We start from the raw sequence: 5,700 nt of genomic DNA, 5'->3' as shown, positions 1-5,700 counted from the left end.
ATCTGCCATCAAAAATGATGTGACCTAAGGATGCACCATCAACACTCATGAAGTGCGTTTCTAAAAGCATGCTCTTGTGCACTCAGAAAAATCCAGAAGTTTGTCATGAAGGAGATGGGAACTCCAAAAGTGCAGACTGATACGAGACTCAATAATCATCTGCACCAAAGGAATAAGATATGTTCTATATAGTATGCACATGTGATAGTCCAGAAAATGTAACGAGGATGAAGATTCACCAAACAAGATCTGTATTCCTGTTGTCCCGTAAAAATTCACAGTCAATATGGATGAGAACTAAGCATTGATTGTCAAATAAAGTTATAAAATGAATTAGCATTAAATGAAGTAGGCTTGCATTATGGGGAAAATACTGGAAAATATGATGTTTGTTTATTTTTGTTTTGGCAGTTTTAAAAAAACAAAAGCCTTTTTAGTAGAGTTGTTGTTCAGAAAATAATACCACGATTCTGCACGCATCTAGACAGTACGTCAGTTGCATTATCCTTCTCTCAATCTCTGACCTCTCACCTCTTCTTATTGCCAAAATGTCGCTGTCTAACAAGCTGACTCTGGACAAGCTGGACGTGAAGGGAAAGAGGGTCGTTATGAGAGTGGACTTCAATGTTCCTATGAAGAATAACCAGATAACGAACAACCAGAGGATCAAGGCTGCTGTCCCAAGCATCAAATTCTGTTTGGACAATGGAGCCAAGTCAGTTGTCCTTATGAACCACTGGGCAGGCCTGATGGTGTTCCCATGCCTGACAAGTACTCCTTAGAATGAGTTGCTGTAGAACTAAAATCTTTACTGGGCAAGGATGTTCTGTTCTTAAAGGACTGTGTGGGTCCAAAAGTAGAGAAAGCTTGTGCCAATCCTGCAGCTGGGTCTGTTATCCTGTTGGAGAACCTTCGCTTTCACGTCGAGGAAGAAGGGAAGGGAAAAGATACTTCTGGGAACAAGGTGAAAGCCGAGCCAGCCAAAGTAGAAGCTTTCTGAGCTTCACTTTCCAAACTAGGGGATGTCTATGTGAATGATGCATTTGGCACTGCACACCGAGCCCACAGTTCCATGGTGGGAGTCAGTCTTCCACAGAAGGCTGGTGGTGTTTTGATGAAGAAGGAGCTGAACTATTTTGCCAAGGCCTTGGAGAGCCCAGAGCGACCTTTCCTGGCCATCCTAGGCGGAGCTAAAGTTGCAGATAAGATCCAGCTGATCAATAATATGCTGGACAAAGTCAATGAGATGATTATTGGTGGTGGAATGGCTTTTACCTTCCTTAAGGTGCTCAACAACATGGAGATTGGCACTTCTCTGTTTGATGAAGAGGGATCCAAGATTGTCAAAGACCTTATGTCCAAAGCTGAGAAGAATGGTGTGAAGATTACTTTGCCTGTTGATTTTGTCACTGCTGACAAGTTTGATGAGAATGCCAAGACTAGCCAAGCCACTGTGGCCTCTGGCATACCTGCTGGCTGGATGGGCTTGGACTGTGGTCCTGAGAGCAGCAAGAAGTATGCTGAGGCTGTCAGTCGGGCTAAGCAAATTGTATGGAATGGACCTTTGGGTGTTTTTGAATGGGAAGCTTTTGCCCAGGGAACCAAAGCACTCATGGACGAGGTGTTGAAAGCTACTTCCAGGGGCTGCATCACCATCATTGGTGGTGGAGACACGGCCACTTGCTGTGCCAAATGGAACACAGAGGATAAAGTCAACCACGTGAGCACTGGTGGTGGTGCTAGTTTGGAGCTCCTGGAAGGTAAAGTCCTTCCCGGGGTGGAGGCTCTCAGCAATGTTTAGTACTTTCCTGCCTTTTGGTTCCTGTGCATGGCACCTAAGTCATCTTAGCATGGGCTTTAGCTAAAACCTCCTCCCACATCAAGATTCAGCTAGTGGCCAAGAGATGTAGCACCAGGAACCCTTAAACAGTTGCGCAGCATCTCAGCTCATCTGTACTGCACCCTGGATTTGCCTATATTCTTCAAGATCCCATTTAAATTTCTTAGTGACTAAACCATCGTGCATTCTAGAGTGCCTCTATTTATATTTTGCCTGTTAAAACAAAGTGAACTGTGTTAGCTTAGTTTTCTTTTTGACGTAGCTTATTTTGATTAGCTTGTCACTGTTCACTACTTGGCATGCAAACAAGATGAAATTCCAGTTTTAGGGAGAAGCAATTGTGATCTATTAAATAATCAATAAAAGTGTCCATTGAAACTGGAAAAAAAAAAAGAAAATAATACCATTATTATGAGTGACTTTTGCCTTCACTGATTATACTAACAAGACTACTAAAAAGTTGACACAAAGATTTTTTACCTAATTTCAAAACGTTTAATGAAAATTAAATATTAACACAATAAAAGGTTAGAAAACAAAACTTAAATGAGTTTCCTTTGCTTGGGGATTGTATCACATGAAATCAGTGTAAATTGATATTTGTCTTTCCTTCTAGACTACGAACTCCTTGAATATCAGAGCTACGTTTTATTCACCTTTATGTACTCAGTTTCTGACAGGTTGCAGTCAATAAATTAAACTACTAGTAGCTTCAATTATTAGTTCTGATCAGAAGCTCTCAATAGAATTTTGATATTTCATTGATATTAAATATATAGAGACTATCAATTAACTATTAATAAAGACAGTTTAGAAACACTCCATGGAAATGGGGATTAATTTAAATTGGAATCATGCAATTATACTAATCATTGCATCTACCCAACTTTGGATTGCTCTAATGTGAGAGAGGAAAGTTAAATGTCTAGTCCACAAGAATATAAAATATATTCAGGAATAAATCTATAACCAATATAGTTTCTGAAATAAGCAGTCTTGTTTTCTTAGTAATTTCGTTTAAGACAGTTATGAGGACTTGTGTAGAAATTAGGTGATTATTCAATAAGAAAATTATATGCAATTCTAGACAGAACTAATTTTAGTCAGATTTAAATGTTTTCTACCATCAAAGATGTATTGCTAGGTTTTTAAGATGAGCTTAAAAATGCTATTCAGGAATATGTGAACACACATTACAGCCCAGATGAAGTAAAAATGACAGAATATGCTAGGGTCACTTTTCTAAATAAATTAATGAAGAAGGAATGTAGTATAATATATAGTAAAAAAATTACTCTTTACTTAATCAAAGACAATCTCAAAGGTAAGAATCCAGATTTATCTAATAGTTAACATGTTTTCTTAGAAAGAGATAAACAGATATCCTCATCTCTGTATGTTGTGTGTGTGTGTATGGGTATATACATACACACACACACACACACACACACACACACACACACACACATATATATGGGTGTACATACATATATCCTTGCAAATACTTCCTTAATTCTAGTATCTAATCTTCTAGTCTTCCAGTTCAATCAAGGTAAAGAGAAAGAAGATCCATATGGAATACAAAAAGCAGTATTAATTTACCAATCTTAGTTGTCAGGCATTAAAATTTATCAAGCAGCAATCAAATGACTAGAACATTTTGATTGTTTTGGAAGTAGTCTCCTCTACAAATTCTTCCAAACAAGAACAGAATGATTGACCTACGGAAGCAAGTCAGCAAACATTTATTAAAGGCATAAGACCAAAGTTGGCAAAGGTCTTATTAGTTAGCAGCGTGACCTCCTTTTACCTGGATTCCTCAAAATAGTATATTATTGACCAAATAAAGAAACAAGTCTGACATTAGGGGCATATAGGAGTAAGGAAATTGAGGTCCCTGTTCCACAATCCATGACTACTCTCTATCCTCTCCTACTTTATCTCAGAAAATTCCATCTAAAAAGAGTAAGTATCTCTAGGTTCAGATGGTTTATATTTGGATGTCATTAAATAAAAATTTTTCTCTCTCTAGATATCAGATTTTAACCCCTGATCAAACAAGGACTGATAATTTTGAGTATTACCAAATTTGTATACAAATCTTACAAGTAAGTGCTAAATAAGAGTCTCTAAAATAGCTTTGACTTTATCAAAACAGATGCAAATGTAATGGCATTTATTCTTCTTCAAAATTCTCTTATTGATGCTTTCTAGAAAAAAATCATCTTTGAGATGAGTATGTTAAGACATCAATTATTCAGTTCACATCTTAATCTCCTTATTTTAGGAACTTGGCACCAACTCCATAACCAAGAATTGAGGAAAGTATGAATAAAGTAGACATTCTATACTTATTTACAAACTTAACTACTAGAAGGATGAAAAATTAGGTCACTACCAGCACGCAGTATTTAAAGGCCTCCTTGAAAATAGAGCTTCAGGGACTTACTCTTACATTGTGGAAACATACTTACCGGCTAAAGTAAAACATTCACAACCCACAATGGGTAGATTTCTTTATGTTTTCAAATTCATGGCTTTCATGGACAGATGGACCACATTTTCCTTATGAACTGATCAGAACACACATGACCAAGGAATTTTGTAGTTTCCTGGTGGGCCAGACAGCATAGCAATGTTATTCAGATGCCCAGGACATTCATTATGGTGATTTGTGAAACTACAGAGAGACACTAGGACAGTCCCTGAAAGCCTGGGATATACGGTCTCTGTAGCTATGGAACATTATAAAGTTGAAGGCCAGAGAAAGCAGAAGCAAAAGGAAATTCAGGAGTCAAAACAAACTGCCTAGATAAACAATATTATTTTAAACAGAAGGCTTTGAACATCAGGATAAAGAGTTAAATATAGAAAGACTTCAATGTACCAAAAACTATGTTACCCTGTAAAACCTACAATTAGCCAAATCAGTTATCGAAATATCTTCGATATGCTGCAAATGGGCAAAAGAGATTTTTATTTAAGAACACTAATATGTTCTTTATGAATGGAGCATTTGTCTAACTAATCCACTGAAGCAAGGATGTTTTACCTGGAGAAAGAAAATGGCTAATAACAGGAAATAAAACTCTCTAAAACAAGGCTTACCATGGAATTTACACATTCCCAAACCAAATACACCTATTTTTCCTGCTCTTCCTCTCTGCAGGAAAATAAATTCTTTAAGAAAGGTACCCAGCAGGTTGCCTTGTGTGTGAGCAGCCTGAGAGCTATTGGCTGTCAATGTCATTTCAGTCATTCTGCCAATATATGCTCTCTCTAGCTCATACTGATTGGAAGGGTTTTCTAATTTCAGTCACCGGTTAGTCTGCTCACTCAGGCATCCTCCTTCCATACGTGAATTCTTCCTTATTACAAGGTCACTTTCACCTTACATCTCTGCCTTCTATTTGGCTGTGAAATATCCAGGTGTTCTGGATTATTAAAACATACACACAGCTTACCCTGCTTGAGAAAGATTATATTCATTTTTCATGGGGTTTTACATCTCATAATAAGCTACTTGTGTGATGATCCATTTTCGTTTTTAATTAGGATGTCCTCTGAATTCCCTTTTTGCTCTTGCAGACAAGAAAAAAATTAATCAGAAATATCTTTGTGAGCTCAGGAACAATTAAAATGCAATTCTTGTAGAGGTGTTATCAAATCAAGAGAATCTGGAATTAGTTGTTTGGTGTTATCATTATCAAAGGCAAACTCTCACTCTAAATGTAAAACATGTCTGATAAGCCTTATTACATAAAGTTAAAACAGCATTTTAAGAAAGAAAATGGATTTCTGAATCTGGCTATGAGTATCTAGTATCAACTTAACAGGGTGTCTATTATCAGCAAATGATT

General features: G+C 37.1%; 1 pseudogene across 1 annotated transcript; it reads left to right on the top strand.

Annotated features, from left to right (window-relative positions):
- The first annotated feature begins 479 nt into the window (after window positions 1-479).
- Window positions 480-2,195, top strand: LOC306670209 (phosphoglycerate kinase 1-like; annotated as a pseudogene). Its single transcript has one exon. The product of its transcript is annotated as a phosphoglycerate kinase 1-like (transcript).
- The last annotated feature ends 3,505 nt before the right edge of the window (window positions 2,196-5,700 follow it).

Source organism: Sciurus vulgaris (genome assembly GCF_902686455.1).
Source record: "Sciurus vulgaris genome assembly, chromosome: 9".
NCBI classification, from domain to species: Eukaryota; Metazoa; Chordata; class Mammalia; order Rodentia; family Sciuridae; genus Sciurus; species Sciurus vulgaris.
Note: the sequence above shows the minus strand (reverse complement) of the source record. Positions and strands in the feature narration are given on the sequence as shown.